This window comes from Pinus tabuliformis, chromosome 2_1 (genome assembly GCF_031772625.1).
Source record: "Pinus tabuliformis cultivar Carrire ecotype Pingquan chromosome 2_1, CPIR1, whole genome shotgun sequence".
Lineage (NCBI taxonomy): Eukaryota > Viridiplantae > Streptophyta > Pinopsida > Pinales > Pinaceae > Pinus > Pinus tabuliformis.
Window position 1 is genome coordinate 944574218 of NC_142299.1, and position 18529 is coordinate 944592746.

Consider the following 18529-nt stretch of genomic DNA (forward strand, 5'->3'; position numbering starts at 1 on the left):
TATCGCTATCGCATCTAAAGCGATATCGCTATCGGGAGCCCTCCCTATCACATTTTCACTTTTTCCCAACATATCTCCGCTTTTATCGTTTTTCCCCTTTTATCGTTATAACTTAAGTTTTTTATAAAACATAAGTTTTATCATTAAAGCCCCGCTTTACCGCAAAACATTGCATTTCCGCATATTTCCCCTTTATCGCCATATATCGCATCGCTATTGGATATAATACAAAGGCCCACACCCTTGACCTCTACCGACGCGATATTGCGATCGCGCGATGGCCGTCCGATCTGCCCTCATATCAACGGCCCAGATTATATCGCATCGCCCCCATTTCGCATCACTCCATCACATATATGTTAAGCCTCCGCCCCCGATAGCCGATCGCCGATGCAATATCAATGATCGCTATATCGCTCCATCGCATATATATTAAAGTCCCCGCCCTCCGATCCCCGCCAATAGCGATATTGCGATTAAAGTGCAACCATTGGATCTGCCTCCGTGCGATCCAATAGCCAGGATTAATTCTTCGCTACAGTATTGCTCCCGCCTATGTTTTTCGTGAATTTCACGTATAATATGGTCTTTTTCTTTATAAAGGAAAAAAGGTTATTTTTCATATTATTCATATATGCGCCTGTGTGCGCTCCAGTTCAAAGGAAGCATGCATTCTTCAGTCATTTTTGATCGCTCCAAAGCCCAGATTTGCTCCGAACAATGAGCACGGCCCAGCACAAGCCATCAGTGAACATTCCTCTGCCATTTTTGCAGGATTTCTTCATCTTTGTTGATGTTTTGATCGGCCAAGCACCAATACTCCTCTAAAACCCTACAAAAGCACCACAACACCTATTTTTTGCCATAAAGAGATGAAAAAGGGCGATTTGATAGATTAAAGAGTATCAGTGGAGAGAAAAGGCCCCGATTCAAGTATTAAAGTGTATCAGAGTTGCGGCAAAGTGTATCAGTTAGAGATTTTCAGTGGAAGACTTAAAGCCGAGGCAAATAAACATTAAAGAGCCCCCAGCAAAGTCAAAAAAGTAGTGAAGGCCATTAAAAGCTCACCAGGTCAGAGTTAATGTGCATCAAAGCCACCTGAGAGCAGTGGATCAAAGCCCAAAGCACAGTTATTGCAGAATGCACAACACAAAGCTCAAAGGACACCATATTTACTCATTTTTGATGCGGCTGCCTCTAGTGCAGCATTAGATAGATATTTTTGCTTTAAATGCAAGATAAGTTAGGTTAACCATAGTTATTACTCTAGATCTTTTATCAGATCTGTTTTGTAGATATTTTTCCTATAAATACCTCCCCAAACAATGTTTTAAGGGTTGGTTGGTTGGTTGATAAAGTCATTCTAGACTTGCGTTGTATATTTTGAGAACTTTTATGAACAAAGATTGCTAGAATACATTGCTTCTGAACTGGCTGGTTGTGGTTTTAATGGCTAAAGAGAAAAATATGGAATCCTCGTGCTTCCTCATGGTTCAATAAGTCTTTCTTATCTCCGTTTTCAGTTTCTATGTGTCTATATCATCTATGTATCATGATCTAAGTTGAAGAAAGAAAGAATAGCCCAGACTCTACTTCTATGTACTCTGTCCCCAATTTCTGTGATTTTTCTATGTTTTCTTATGAATTAGTCATGGATATGAATACTTTAGTGATCATGTTTAAGCTAGTTCTCTAATTTTTGAATGTTGTTTAGGAATCCTTCATTGCTCCTACATAGTCTTCATTCACTTTCCCTCTGTTGGTTGAATGAAAGATCCTTGATTGCCTTTCATTCCCTGACCTCCATTTCATCTCATTTCCAGCATTAAAGATTGTTCTATGTGTAGCTATCCTGCTCTGTATTCCTCTCTTTTACCAAAGAAAACACACCCAAAAGCTCACATTCATTGACTCCATGCCCAATGGTCTGAACTTCTTACACTTTGCATGCCAACTTTGTCTGAAAACATCAATCATCCCACCAAACTTAAAACAAACTCTGCACTTTATAACTAGCCTAAAATCTCCCCAAACAAAGCTAAATCATAAATAGAGAGCCCTCTCGGATTGCAGGTAGGCTATGACCTACAATCCAAAGATTGGTCTGTGGTTACCTCAGCCGTATTCCCTTAGGAGTCAAAGGGAACAACCTGAGTGATAACATCATTGGCGACTCCACTGGGGAATCTGAATCATTTGTTTATCACTGCAAATCTAAGTACTTGATTAGTTTGCCTCTTAAATAAATCGTAAAAGTTGTTTTGAAAAATCACAAAAAATCAAAATAATCATAAAAATCTCAAAAATTTTGTTTTCTGGAGAAAGTGAACCTTTTCTTCAGAGTTATTTTTCACGTTTAGATCTGATCTGTGACGGTGGACAGAGATCAGACACACCAAAGGTTAAATCATCCACCTGGTGACTCCACATCATCCTCATAATAAAGACTCCACTGGAGAAATGAACCCGAAAGAACTGTATGAGCAGATCAGGCTTTTGACCTGGACTATAATCCAAGAGATTATGTTCTTTCTCATCCATAATATTTTGCTATGTATATTGTATTGTAGAGATAATTTTTATAATTTTCCTTTGAAAAATGTTGATGAAAAGCCTCCTTGCACATTGGAACAACAATCTTCTAATTCTTTTGAAGATCATTATACAGCCAAGGAGAACCCAAAAATTGAGCCAAATCTTCCAATCCCTGTACATATTCTCGTGCCTCGTAAGGTTCTTGATAGATATAAGCCACTCATTTTTCCTCCCACACTTAATCCACTACCTAACAATCATCCTGAGTATCTCCCGAGATTTGATGGAGAGAATGGAGTTCTCAAAAGCATATCCAGGCTTTTGAAGACTATCTTAACATATTTGAAGTAGAAGATGAGGAAGTTAGTATTAGGCTTTTCACCCTTTCTTTGCAAAGCAAAGTTAGGACTTGGTTCAAGGCCTTGCCTGAGGCTAGCATCTCTAATCTTGAGCAGTTTCTCAAACTCTTCCTTGATAGATGGATGATCAATGTCAATTTCCTCGTGCTCATAGAAGAATATAATCAGTTAAAAAGGCATCCTGATGAAACAGTGCAGCAATTTTCCAACCGATTCAATCAAATTTATCATTCTATGCCTTTGAATATAAGACCTCCCCCTGATTTAGCAATATTGCAGTATCCAAGAGCTTTTGATGTAGAAATTGAATATCGTTTGAGAGAAAGAAGCCCGTCCACTATGAAACAGATGCAGGACATGGCTGTGGACGTGGAGGCAAATCTGAAGATTAGAGAGGAACAACGCAAGGCAGAGCAAGAAGAAAAACTTCTTTATTTGTTAAAAGAAACAGAGGAAATGATGCAGCAGATCACAATGAAAGTTGAATGTTTAGAGCACCAGAACACATCTGTTTTGCAGAAGGAAAGTAGTGATATTCACGAACAAACCTACCACAAATCAGATGACATATTCATAGAGCCATATGTGAAGGAGTAGTCTCCTGATCTATTTTATGAATATGGTAGATTTTCTTCTTTCAGTTGTCTACCAAAATATGGTCTATATGATGATGAATATGCTCCTCAAATCCATATTAACCTTGCAGAGGATTCAGAAGCTATATTGGGAGAAAGCAAAGTTCAGGTTCAGCAGCCTGAACCCAGTGATCAGCTTTCCCGTTTCAGCTATGAAGAGGAGGAGGAAAATGCAGAGAATTTTGATTTCAGCAAAGGAACTTTGCCCTTTTGTTTCGAATCTTTTCAATTTTTTAGGGAGAATTATCATGCATCTTGTAATCAAATGTCAACAAGTTTTGATATTAACCATCTAGAGGAGAGTCAAATCCTTGCTCATAATGCATTACCTCTAGTTTTGTAGCCCCAAAATGCCACTAAATATCAGATTGTAGAAGAAGACTTGAAAGAAGCAACATATGACCAAGAAGCCCCGGATGATTCCCAGCTGCTTTGTTTTGAATCTTCTGAGTTATCTAAATAAAAGGAGGAGCAACATGAGCAAATTTGTCAGGTTCCATCTCAACGTGTATGTAATAAATTGCATGAATCATTCCAGGTTCTGTATAATCCATCTGCTAACAGGTTGAATGATGAAAGAAATCACAATTCTTCTCCATTAACAGGCTGCAAGGGTCAAAATAAGGTTGATAGTGATTTCCCATTGCCAAAGCATGATAGCTATCCGAAGCATTTGTACAGTTGTTTAATTCCGCCCAAGAATCATGTATATATTTTGCAGGACCCTTTTGTACAGTTTCTAGATTCAACGAAGGAGATCAGCAATTCCCTTTTCTTCTCAAAAGTTAACAAAGCTATATCAGATTGTAAGATCTCTATTTCAAGCACCAGCAAGCACAAGGAACAAAATTCACTGATGAATATAATGCTTACGTGGCTGCATTGGCTATTTCATTTCACCTAACCAACAAAGAAAGTGCTGATTAGAGTAAGTAGGTAGGATTTCAGTTTTCTGTTTGGATAGCAAGCTTGCTACAGTTGAAGCCCGAAGTGAAGGCCCTAAGCTCTTCAAGTCTGCAGTCATATATATAAATAAAGCAGCCAGCAAAGGGAAGTTTTCAGTTTACAACAAATAGTCGAATATAAGGCCATCTGACCTGCTGTTCTTGATTTTTCACAAGCAAAAGCCATCCCCAAGTGGAGCCACTGTTAGCCTCCTATACAATAGGTTTCATATTTCATGATTGACAATGGAAGTGCCAAAAATGTTCATCTTTTCCATGCTGCAAAAGTTCCATTTTTGAATGATTTCTTAGTTAAGGGAAGGCCAAATAGCTTAATCTTGGCTTCCCTAGGTTTAAATTTCTTGTTTTAGAAGATAGAGAATAAAGATTTGTCCAAACTATTTAATCTTGGCAGATTGTTAGCTAGGTAGAGAAGCAAGGGTGCTCAACAACTTAATCTGAGCCCCAGGAAGATATAAGGGTAGATTTAGATAGGAGGATAGCCAAAAGAAAAGAAGAAAAGCTGGGTTTGCTAGTTCAAGTGCACCCAAACCAAAAGAAGACAAAATGCTAGGTACGAAGGCTGGGTAGGCAGTTTTGAGGTTGCAGAATGATGAATTGTGATCCGTTTTGTGTTTCAAAGTGCTAATCTACTTCAGATCACAAGTGTAAAGAAATTTTCCCTAGGAGGAGCTCAAGCGAGGCATGTCTAACTTCCCCTTCTTCCTTTTCCCCAAATCATTTACTAATTTCCCCAAAGGTTATTGAGATCTGCTCAATAGTCCTAAATTTCTCCATCAAACTCCTTTTTCCTTTTTTTAAAAGCCTAAGTTTCTCATACTTAGCGCTTTCTTCACAAATTCATATTAACTTCTAACTTATTATGTAAATCCCTATCTATTTCCCCTTCCCCTACTAAAAATATGCTAAATATCCCCTTATATACATATCCCCTCCCTCTGGTTGAAAAATAACCATAAGTATGCTTGAGAATTACTAAGTTTGCCTGAAACTTAGTAAGAACCCTCACCTTTCTCATTTTTCCATCTTCCAATGCGTGGGACTCCTTCCTATGTATCAAATCCCTTCTCCGATCGTTGAAAAACCTTCTAAGGCATTGGAACTCCCCTCCTATTGCATTCCCCCCCCTCCGACGTGATATCGCTGTCGGAGGTGGCAGTCACAAGCATTGGCCCCTTTTTATATGCCTCTGATCCATTCCCTGCTGATGCGATTATCGCAATACATATGCCCCATATATATGCCCCAGTTATATTCCTCATGCTCCGATGCGATATCGCTATCGCATTTGAAGCAATATCGCTATCGAGAGCCCTCCCTATCACATTTTCCATTTTTCCCAACATATCTCTGCTTTTATCGTTTTTCCCCTTTTATCGTTATAACTTAAGTTTTTTATAAAACATAAGTTTTATCGTTAAAGCCCCGCTTTACCGCAAAACATTTCATTTCCGCATATTTCCCATTTATCGCCATATATCGCATCGCTATCGCATATAATACAAAGGCCCGCACCCTTGACCTCCGGCGACGGGATATTGCGATCGCGCAGTAGGCGTCCGATCTTCCCTCAGATCAACGACCCAGATTATATCACATCGTTCCATCGCATATATGTTAAGACTCCACCCCCGATAGCCGATCGCCAATGCGATATCGGCGATTGCTATATCGCTCCATCACATATATATTAAAGTCCCCGCCCTCCGATCCCCACCTATAGCGATATTGTGATTAAAGCGCAACCGTTGGATCTGCCTCTGCGTGATCCAATGGCCAGGATTAATTCTCCGCTACAGTACCGCTCCCGCCTATGTTTTTCATGAATTTCACGTATAATATGGTCTTTTTCTTTATAAAGGAAAAAAGGCTATTTTTCATATTATTCATATCTGCGCCTATGCGTGCTCCAGTTCAAACGAAGCATGCATTCTGCAGTCATTTTTTATCGCTCCAAAGACCAGATTTGATCCGGACAATGAGCACGGCCCAGCACAAGCCATCATTGAACATTCCTCTGCCATTTTTACAGGATTTCTTCATTTTTGTTGATGTTTTGATTTGCCAGGCACCAATACTCCTCTAAAAGCCTGCAGAAGCACCACAACACCTATTTTTTGCCATAAAGAGATGAAAAAGGGTGATTTGACAGATTAAAGAGTATCAGTGGAGAGAAAAGGCCCCAATTCAAGTATTAATGTGTATCAGAGTTGTGGAAAAGTGTATCAGTTAGAGATTTTCAGTGGAAGACTTAAAGCCGAGGCAGATAAACAATAAAGAGCCCCCAGCAAAGTCAAAAAAGTAGTGAAGGCCATTAAAAGCTCACCAGATCAGAGTTAATGCGCATCAGAACCACCTGAGAGCAGCGGATCAAAGCCTAAAGCACAGTTATTGTAGAATGCACAACACAAAGCTCATAGGACACCATATTTACTCATTTTTTATGCGGCTGCCTCCAGCGCAGCATTAGATAAATATTCTTGCTTTAAATGCAGGATAAGTTAGGTTAATCAGAGTTATTGCTCCAGATCTTTTATCAGATCTGTTTTGTAGATATTTTTCCTATAAATATCTCCACAAACAATGTTTTAAGGGTTGGTTGGTTGATTGATAAAGTCATTCTAGACTTGCGCTGTATATTTTGAGAACTTTTACGAACAAAGATTGTTGGAATGCATTGCCTCTGAACTGGCTGGTTGTGGTTTTAATGGCTGAAGAGAAAAATATGGAATCCTCGTGCTTCCTCATGGTTCAATAAGTCTTTCTTACCTCTGTTTTCAGTTTCTATGTGTCTATATCATCTATGTATCATGATCTAAGTTGAAGAAAGAAAGAATAGCCCAGACTCTACTTCTATGTACTCTGTGCTCAATTTCTGTGATTTTTCAATGTTTTCTTCTGAGTTAGTCATGGATATGAATACTTTATTGATCATGTTTAAGCTAGTTCTCTCATTTCTGAATGTTGTTTAGGAATCCTTCATTGCTCCTACATAGTCTTCATTCACTTTCCCTCTGTTGGCTGAATGAAAGATCCTTGATTACCTTTCATTCCCTGACCTCCATTTCATCTCATTTCCAGCATTAAAGATTGTTCTATGTGTAGCTATCCTACTCTGTATTCCTCTCTTTTACCAAAGAAAACACACCCAATAGTTCACACTCATTGACTCCATGCCCAATGGTCTGAACTTCTTACACTTTGCATGCCAACTCTGTCTGAAAACATCAATCATCCCACCAAACTTAAAACAAACTCTGCACTTCATAACTAGCCTAAAATCTCCCCAAACAGAGCTAAATCATAAAGAGAGAGCCCTCTCTGATTGCAGGTAGGCTAGGACCTGCAATCCAAAGATTGGTCTGTGCTTACCTCGGCCGTATTCCCTTAGGAGTCAAAGGGAACAACCTGAGTGATAACAATAGGTTGGGTGATTCCTCCTCTTTGAGACAAAAAGTGCCAGTACAGACTTGTGCTCCCACATACCGTCGAGTACATATTGGGATACCATAATAGGGTATACCCTTTATCCTTACAAAGGCATGTCTGCCACCCTATCGATCGCAATGCACTGAACACAATATTTGGGAAGATTGACTGTCGTACTGTAAAAAGTATTTTGCAGTTTTGCAATTGCTTTGGTAATACCTCCGTCTAGATTTCTAGAGTAGTCTCTCTTGTTCTTTTTCAAACTCCTTAAAGGAAAAGGTCCATCTGAGCACTTGTCACTTCAGGCTCATTAAAAATCGAAGGCAACTAGAGTCATCTTTAGCTTTTTCTCGACTCTTAAAAATTGAAAAAGCAAGTTGTGTCAAAGAATCTAAAATTTATTTTAATCAGAATAACATCATTGTTCCCTCGTTGATCTTAGGTTGAGAAAATGGAGTCCACCAAACAAGGATTTCCCCTTGGGGGAAATCCTAGTCCTTTCTCATCTTGGGGAGATGTTGGTGCACCTCATATGGCCATGTTGTCCCTTCTAGGACTAACAATTCGCCTGTCAGTATGGCTTTTCTCGACCTCTGTCATTCAAAGCACCATGATTCCTGAGCAATCAAATCAACAACTAGATGATACTAGAATTACCCCCCAACCTTCTACCACGTTTATTTCTCCCTCTCCTTCTTCCTCTTCACTTGGTGAAGATAGTAAAACTAAAAACCAAGTAACTGAGAAGAAGAAGAAAGGGAAGGAGAAGAAGAAGAAGGAGCCAACAGCAAAAAGGGGCAACCATACATCATCTAGCAAAAATCCACACACTGCACCATTCAAACCTACATCTCCATGTGTCATCCGAAAAGAAGACCAATATCATTGAAATTGTCCTCGCATCCCTCGGATCTTAAGGGGCGGGTCTCCCCGCTTGGACAATCCAGTGTCGTCAACCTCTGAAAATGATGTTTAGAGTACACCATCAACTAGTGAAAACGAAGTCACCAGATAGAAAGGAAAATCTAAATTTCCTTGTAGACCGTGTGAAGGCGATCATGCCCTCCACTATTGTCCCTTCCTGGATGAAGCTAAAAGATTCTTGGATAACCATCCTGCATCACCGTAGCGACTCCCTCCTAGATACAAGAAACTCTTGTCGAGTCCATTGCTAGTTGAAAATCCAACTGATGCACCTTTGTTTTCGGTCTAAGCACCTATCATTGAAGACGAACCCTCTGAGTCCACATTGGACCAAAGTCAACAGGTCAAGACGGCAGTCAACCCCATCTTGTCTTAAGAGGATTTGCCCTCAGATGATACACTCACCAAAGAGAATGAGAATGACACTGCTCAAATTCTTTTTGTAAACACAGACTCCGATGAACATGGGGGAAATTTACCCGTTCCTTTGCCGTAGGAAAGAAATTCTTTAGAGATGTATTCGGCCATTTATTTGGTCCCACCTCCAAGCAACCTAGTTGTCTCCTTCGATTGGAATCTACTAGGCAGACCTCGTTTACCATCTAATGTACCATTTCAAATCATAGTGCAAACTTACAAAATGGTCATGGTTGTTACCATCATAGATGAAGGGGCTTCTATGAGTATCCTTTCCTCAACTGCTTGGAAAGCGCTTGGTTCGCCATCAATTTTTCCTGAGATGCAAAATCTGACAGGCTTTGACAAAGGAACCAGTTGATCGTTAGGGATCCTTCCAAATTTGCCTATAACTTTGAGAAGGAAAACCATTTATTTGAACATAATGGTAGTCCAAGGACCTTTAGATTACAATCTACTCCTTAGGCATGACTACATTTATAGCATTTGAGCTATTGTTTCTTCACTCTTTCGAATGATGTGTTTTCTACATGAAGGAAGAGTGGTCCAACTCATAGACCAACCTTCATTCCCCATTTCACACATAGCTAATAGTTAAATGCCATCCCTGATAGGTATTTTCGCACAAGGAATGTCTCATCAATCTCCAGTCTGTCCACCTGATGAACGCGAGTGATTCGGTGCTTGTGACTAAAACCCAAGGGGCGTGCACCCTAGTCTGCATCGATAGAAAAACGTTAGGTATAGGGTAGGTTTCCGTGATGGATATATGACTAGTGTGACACACCCGTCTATTTAGGAAAATGGGATTAGACTAGAATAGGGTACCTCCATCAGAAGGTACGCCTTTCCCAACAGAGCAAGTGTTTTGTCTACAAATTGAAGGGTAACCTGGGTATTCCTTTCCTGACAGAGAAAGACTTTTGTCTGCAAATTGGAGGGTAACCTGGAAAACTGTACTTTGCTATACCTTGGGGTATGTAAACCTTTTTGCGTGAAAGTGAAAAGCAACAATTTATTTTCTTAGTTTGTAGGTTATTAACCCTTTAAACTCGTAGGATTGGTCATTCCTAGCTTACATAATAAAAGGAGTCGGAGCATAATTTCAAATGGTGGAAGCTCCCTACAAAATGAACCTATTATATGACTAGCACAAGCAGTTTTACGCAAAGTTCAAGCTCATTAAAAATTAAACCTAGCAAGGAGCATATGTTCCACCAGAGTTTAAGCTTGTTAAAAAATGAACCCACCTCCGGTAAATAACCATTTTGAACGCATTATCATCAGCTTTTGAGCCTTGGTCGTGTTCTTACTATCACCTCCACTCTGTTTTAGCCAATCATACACCTCCATTTGATTATTTACCCCTTTTGAGGAACAGCTACAGCAAGTGATTTTGATAGCCATATTCTTAACACTACCATGATTGGAAAGTTCCAACCCTCACCAGGAACCAGCTTCTACCCAAAAATATCACTCGTTCCTTAAAAACGAGTCTCCTTTAAGCTCTTTTCATCTGACTCGTAAAATATGAAAAGATTGTTGAGAAATTGGCCTCTCCAACTCGTTAAAGCGATTGGAAGTGCCATCCCTCCTCTATATTTTAATAATTTTGGACCTGAGGGATTATTACACAAAAAGATCAAGCGTTTGTCTTGTTCGGCTCATTAAAATTATCGAAAAGTCATCCCTTTCGCATTGTTTTATACTTTTTTGGACTTAAGGGATTATACTATGAAAAAGGAATATTGGAGTTTCCTTTCTGTCTCTTTTCAGAATCTCTAAAATTGAAAAGGACCGAGTTATCTTTGTCATTAAATTCATTAAAACAATAGCGACAAACTTGTCCATTCAGACAAGAGTGAGTTTCATTGTCACTAGGCTCGTTGAAACATAGCAACAGGTTTTCCTGAAGGAAAAATTATAGAACAATAATATGTTATCCTCCTCAAGCTTGAAAAAAATAAAGAGGTACTGGTCAGATTTGACTGGGGAAAATTGGGAAGAAAACTTGAAGAAAATTTATTGGTAGCAAGTCAATGTTGAACATGACACTTTCACTCTATCACCATGATTGAGTCGGGTTGGGTTATTCCATTCACCCGTCACATCACCATTGGTCCATCGTACCATCCATTTTTGGAGTTAACACTACCATTCCATTTCAGTGTCACCGATATGTTCAATAGAAGTCACTTAGAGAATTCACCTACCCAACCTGTGTCTCATCTGTTGCAATACCTTACGCTTCATTCTTTCATGACCACCACCATGAACCTTGTATCATCAAATAATTTTCACCTCTACAAAATCATTGGCTCTATTCCGTGTCATAGATGTGGGATCCATCAATGCCCTCCTACGATGGGTCACTTCTTGTCGACATCATCTCATTATCCAAGAAGCTGATCTAGGAACAACCCTTTCAGTACTTTGAAGTGTGCATGCCTCAATGGCAAGTTTCTCACTTTTGGTGATAGGTTTACATTAATGGCCTTCGACCGAAAGATTTTGCGTGGTGTTCGACATCGACTCATGTATTCACACCACGTGAATTGTACTTCAATACCTTGAGGGTCATCATCATCATCAGTGATTCCTCTTGCGCCTGTTAATAACTTACATCATTGGCTAGTAATCAGGCGATCTCCTTCCATGTTCAACATCAGAACATCTTTTCACATGGATCGACTTGTACTTCCGGGAAAAGATTGAACAAATTTTGAAGACCCCGGATCTAGTTTCATCCATCCGGGCTACGATATATTTAGGAAAATAAAGACATCAAATGTACATCATTGCTGCACAGATAATCATCCAAACTAAGGGATGATGACTCTACCATAATCATCAGTCTGCACACAGACAGTTGTCTATCCTATGTACATGAAAATGAATTTATCAAGCTGAGCATGGGAATGCCCACCTCAGCCAGATCATGAAAATATTATGAAAGATAATGTATTGTATTGTATCTTATTACAGGTCACCTTCCAGTTCGAAAAACCTCAGATCCTCATTATAAAGCATTTCACCTGACATCAAAAGATTTACGACCTCATGCTTTAGGGGGCAACTTTTATAGACATATTAGGGCACTGTAACCCCAATCACTTATGTTCATAAACCAAGGGCTTCTAAGTCCCTAAAAGTGTTGTTTCATACCCTAAAGGAGCAAGGTCAGCTGATTACATCATCTTCCAGAAGTTCTCCATGAAAACTACTCAAAACTGGTCAAAGCAAGACCATGCGGACTGCCCAGTACTAAGGGTGTGATGCATCTCACCTGCCACATGTAAAAAGTGTGATGCATACTAGAAAGCCCTTCTGTAGGGGGTGATGAGCAAAAGCAAACAAATGGCATAAGCAGTTTGCTAGGTGGAGACCCTGAGAATCTTCTAGACGTTGCTCATTTGACAATTGCCTCCCTGAATTCGCCCAAGGATGAGTAAGAGATCATGAAATCTCCAAGTGGAACCAAGAACTATCAGAGAGATGACACTAATCATAATCCCAAAAGATGACTCACCCCCTTGCGAATATTTATATATCTATCCCTCATCTCAGAGCTCCAGAGGTTGGAATTAGGTAATTTGCAAAGAAGTGTAGTTGGTTTCTCTTTGAATACATTGTTGGGTGATCTTTCTTTGTATGAGGTGAAGAGGGCTTTCAAGCTAGGAGGATGGCACTGGGTCAGACCAAGTGGTCGTAATCCTCTCTTCTACTACTTTTATCAATAAAGTTATTTGAGTTTTCCTCCATATTCTTGTGTATCTCTGAATATTGTGTTGATATATGCATTTGTATGGTCAATATATATCTGATCCTATATTTTTTACAGTGATAGATCTCTATGCTTTTATGGTATTATGTTGTTGTGATTCTACAGGCGTTCTTTGAAGCGGGACAAGTAAGGAAGCAGTGGTGAGATTCTGTCAAAGGGGAAAGGAAACAACCAAGGAGCCAAGCGAAAGACTGAGGTTGGTACTCTCTTCTTCTTTCTCATCTATCTCTCATAAAGGAAAACACAAGTAACTTTAGTTTGTTTGTTTCTAAGATAGCTACTCATCTTAGTGGGACTAGCAGTTCTGAATAGACACTAGTTTTCCCGGTAACACTATGGGATCAACCTTTTAATTTTTTCTTAACAAACAATAATATTATGTGAACTATTTCCTTATATTATTGTTTAATCATTTGAGTTACTGATTCAACAATCATCATCATTTTGTGAACTACTTCCTAAATGTTTTTGATTCATTATCTCAATTAATAGATCTTTGAACAAAATATGTTTTGGTATTGATGATAAAGGTTGATTGAACTACTTCGCTAGCTTGATATTCATTATAAGCCAAACGTATTTAAATCTCATCCATTTAATTACTTTTCTCTCGGTTGGGTTAAATCTACATATTAATAATCGAGACAGGTTTAGGATATTTTATCTTTTCCTGGATTTCTAGGATTAGTTTTCATTTAGGTATAATTCTACATTCCTAGAAGACCTCTTATCAAAGAGGAAAAATTTAGTTGTGGCTTGATTGAGCCCCATATCAGATTAAGGATCACTTTCTTTCATAATCAACAAGAGGGTTGATCTGATGTCTTTTCTCTATTGGTAGGTGAAAATCATATTTTAAGCCAGTGGAGATAGAGAGAAGGTAATTGGACATAGTTTAACTGGTCAGAACCCTCATTTCAATGAAAAGGGGTTGCTATAAGTTCCCCACTGGGTTTTATAATGTTGTAGGTAGAAATTTTCAATCCTTCAACACGGTGTGAAGACACCCATACAAAACAAGCACACGTTCAAACAACAAAAGAAATTCTATTGAGTGTTACAAAAAAAGATGTTTACAGAAACTTGATGATTGCTTATGCAATCTTGATTGTTAGCTTGACTTTACATCCTACAAATATGAAATACCCACAGTTGCTCCATCAGATTTCCATCACTCTCATAAAGGTAGGAATCCTACCAATGCCATTGAATTCCTCTAGACAATTATCCATTCAAGACAATCCCTCTATTTCCCTCCATTCCTAGAGATACACCTAAGCAAACACAACCATTCAAAAAATGAAATCATCTTGTTTTGCAACATTGTTGTAATCCTCATCATCTTTGTTAGCATTATTAATTACAATATTAATACTTTCTTTCTTCTTCCTTTATTCACTAGGGCATGAAAATGTAACTAGGACTCAACTTAAATAGGATCGATTGGCCAGCTCAACTAGTTCTTGCATGTTCTGAGCAAAAATGGCCCTTCAAACTAGGAATGACAGTTTTTTGTTTGAATTGGTACTAAACTAATCAAAATGGCTCAGAATTGACATGTTTGAATTTTTTTTAGATGCACCTTCTTCCACTTAAAAAACTAAACATAAGCTTGCAAATGCTTTTAGTGCCACAGGATATGGACATTCTTGTCTGACCTTCAATCTGATCATGTCAAGTTGTTGATAAGCCCCATGTAGAGATTGTAGAGGGTCTAGCTTTTGATGATTATGGAATTTGATTTGACTATACTATTATATGATTATTTTTGGATTCTACAGGTCATTTAGAGCCTCACTTTTATTTTGGTTCACATGTGTATAGATCTCACTGCCATTTTTCTATGTTCGCCCTTACAAGTTTATGTACATGAAAAAGTTTCACTTCCCTGCATTTTGAGAGGGATGCCTGACCTGAAAGAGACATTGAGTAAGGCATGCAATATAAGCAATGAGTCAAATGAATTTACTTTAAAACCTCTTGCATGAAGCTCAAAGCACTTAACAACTTGAGGTAGCCTACTAGTTGACTGATTTGGTCACTAATGCACTCCAGTCAGCATTGTGTCACAATTGTAGTAGGCTAGTTTGTTTTTCACTGTTTTTTTAGGGTATAAGAAGTTCTTTATCTAGTTTATTATATAACAAATAGTCACTACCTAATCACCCAAACCTTGGAAAAACCTACGACCAATTCACACATTTCCTTTTTTCTTTTTAAAGCAATTTTATTTTTCATGGAAAGCCACTTCCATAATCATGACTTCAAATGGTTTCCATACAACCAGATCAAATATCTCAAAAGAGAAAATACCTCTTAGGAAAATTTAATTCCCATCCTTTGTATTTCTCGGATTAGTTTTTGGTTTTCACAGAAACAAGTTCATTGACCTACAAGACATCTTTCACTCGTCTCATAGACATTAACTATGAGATTCAGTCAATGAATGTGGTGCCCAATTGTAGGTATGGACACTCGAATGTTATCCTTAAAAATATCTTGCATGCATTTATAACAATGCTTATGGATTTTGTATCCCATGTTGTTTATGGTGTTTGATCACATTTATAGCCATTGGTCAATCCTTCAGTGGAACTTTATATTTATAATGATGTTTACAAGTGCCCTCTATGATTTTTGAAATGTGTGCATTTGGACTTTCATTGGAAAATGTCTAAATTTGGATATCTCATTTTCTAATATGTTTTCCATAGTAATCTCCTCAATGGAGGTTTTGACTATAGATGCATGAATCTATTCTAGTCTAGAAAACATTTTTTTGTCATCTATAAGACAATTCTGCATCTTTTTCAAATTGCTACTATGATGTGTTCGGGCTCTGATCTATAATATTTTATTTTTCATTTGGTATATAAGATATTCATATGATAGGGCCTACAAGTGTAGTTCCATAAGAAAATATGTTATAGGGCATATTAGTTCTTAACCGACAAATTTCTAGTTTTTGCATTATATGGTGGCCATTTGGGTGAATACATGGATTCTTTTGTGTGGTGTTTGTGCATCTATTATTTGCCTCTATGATCTGTGCCTTTTTTTTCCTCTCCCTCTATGCTTATCTATGAGAAACATTCTTTGATTAATAGTGTGCATTCATTCAACTGGGTTGTTCACTTTGTGTGCCTAGTCAAATGGCTACATTTTGCAAAGTCCCTAATCATTTTTATTATCATTAACACAACTCTTTCTACTAGAATGGTGTTGTGTGATGCTGTTGACTATGGAATTTCATTTTTTGATGTTTTTTCCTTGCTACTAATAATGAATTCTAGTGCCTGCTAGTTTTAGCAAGGTGTACACAAGATTGTGCGGTTGTTTGAAATATGAAAATTTGCAAGTAGAGTTTTGAGTTGGTGAAGAAAGGACATATATCTACAAATAAAGTTTTACAAATAAATGGACATTACAAATCTCCTAATTGTTAAATTTTCAAAACATGGTAAGCATATTTGCACCCAGAAAATCTAAACCCTAAGTGGGAAACATAAAAGACTAATAAAAACCTCTCTAAACAAGGGAAGTATGAATGCTAGATTTGCAAACAGATTACTCTAAAAATATGAAAAACATGTACAAAATGTGTACCACTCAACTAAAAATTTAAATTTGTGTTAAATGAAGGCTAATTCCAAATTTACTTTTTAAGACATTGATCTCTCTCTATACTGATGTTGTTGTAGCTCATTTGGATATGGAAGATAATTTCATTGTGCTAGAAGAATTTTATATCATATTATGTTGACTACTATGATAGAAGTCCTAAAAAAATTTTAAGTTATGTTGTTTGTTTTGGATGATTTTAATCGCTAAACTTTATATTGGAATCCTTAAGGATCTTGATAGATTTTAGCCTCCTATGGCTGAACGTTTTTTATTACTTTTTAAGACTTTTATATATCTCTATTATTGGTGCTATTGCCTGAGATGTATGTATTTTGTTTCTACTTGAATGAGAGTAAATTATTTTTTTGGGGAAAATAATGTTGCTTGATTCTATTTCAAAACCCCATTACTAGAGGCAAAGGTGCTCCTAATTACTCATGCATATCTTGGGGCAGTTGGATCTTCAATAATGACTTGGATTTGGCAAGCTCTGATAATGAATTTTTTTTGTCTTGAGTGTTTTGGTTAATCGAATGTGGATTGTCGCCTTCTCATTATTATTCTCCAAGTTATTTGATCCTTCATTTTCTTTGACGATTAAATGTTCGATTAATAATCGAATGCAGTAATATTAAATATTCCACTTTTGAAATACCATTTTTACATTCAAGTTTTAGATTCACAGTTTTGTGTTTGATTCAATCAAAGGTTTAGATTTGATAATGAACCCATCATAAAATAGCTTGATTTCTTGTAAGAACATTCATTACCCTAGTTTATATAATCTATTAAACAGAAATTAGTCTTAGCATGTTTCTAATTCAATCATTAAACTGATGGACAGATCGTCTCTGCTCTTGAGTTTATAATGGAAGGCTTGTTATGACTTCCATTTTTATGAGATTAACCAAAATTTGGACATTTAAACATTATTTAGGTTTAGAATTTAGCATTTGAGAATGAAATCAATATGAAGCATGCATAAATGAGGATAATAGCTCTTAGTGAGATGATTCTAGTGCAATTAGAATCATCTGATTCTAAGTTGTTGTTGAAGAGTTATGAATTTTTGAAGTTATATGATGGATTTTTCACACATGTGTTAAGGTCGGCTTGTTGTTAAGTTAACTTGACTAGCTGTGGAAGCCCCTAGATTATGATGTTATGGAGCCCCTCATTTGTGCATAAATAGAGGGTGAAGGCAAGGCATTTGAGCATACAATTGTGCAACGCATTCTCAAATGGAATATTCGATGGAGGAGGATTCTTTTGTGCCCTAGCCGCAATAATAAGGAAGAAGGAACAATGTGAAAAGGAAGGACTATCTTAAGGGTCTGAACTTGTTGTTTTGGGGGTCCAAGTTTCTTGTAGAGGGGTTGAGGTCCCTTGGAGGAAGGCCAAGACTATTGGGAGTTATTGCATATCTTTTTAAGGCCAGTAGGGGGCTATTTTGGTGGCTTGTAGGAGAATCGCAACCAGCTAAGGTAGGTCACAGGCCTAACCTTCCAAAACAGGCCTAAAGTTGGGTTCTTAAGCGCTACCACTTGCCAAGAACAATAACCCACAAAGAAGGTGTACATCCTAACCTAGACCACAACAAATCAAGCCTATTTTAGTGGTTGGTTAAGGGGCTATTGCAGCATGAACAAGCCCGAACCAGTCAGAGAAAAAGACAGCAGGTACATCAAGCTTGGAGGGTAGTATATGGAGAAAGTGTTGGGTCAAAGAAAGTAACCAGACTTGGATCAATTGATGAGAAGTTGTAGGAGGCCTTAGGAGCTGTTTGGAGGAGCCTAACATGGACTATTAAGAAGCCCCTACTAGGAAACCAAGGTGATAGTAGGCACACCAGTCCAG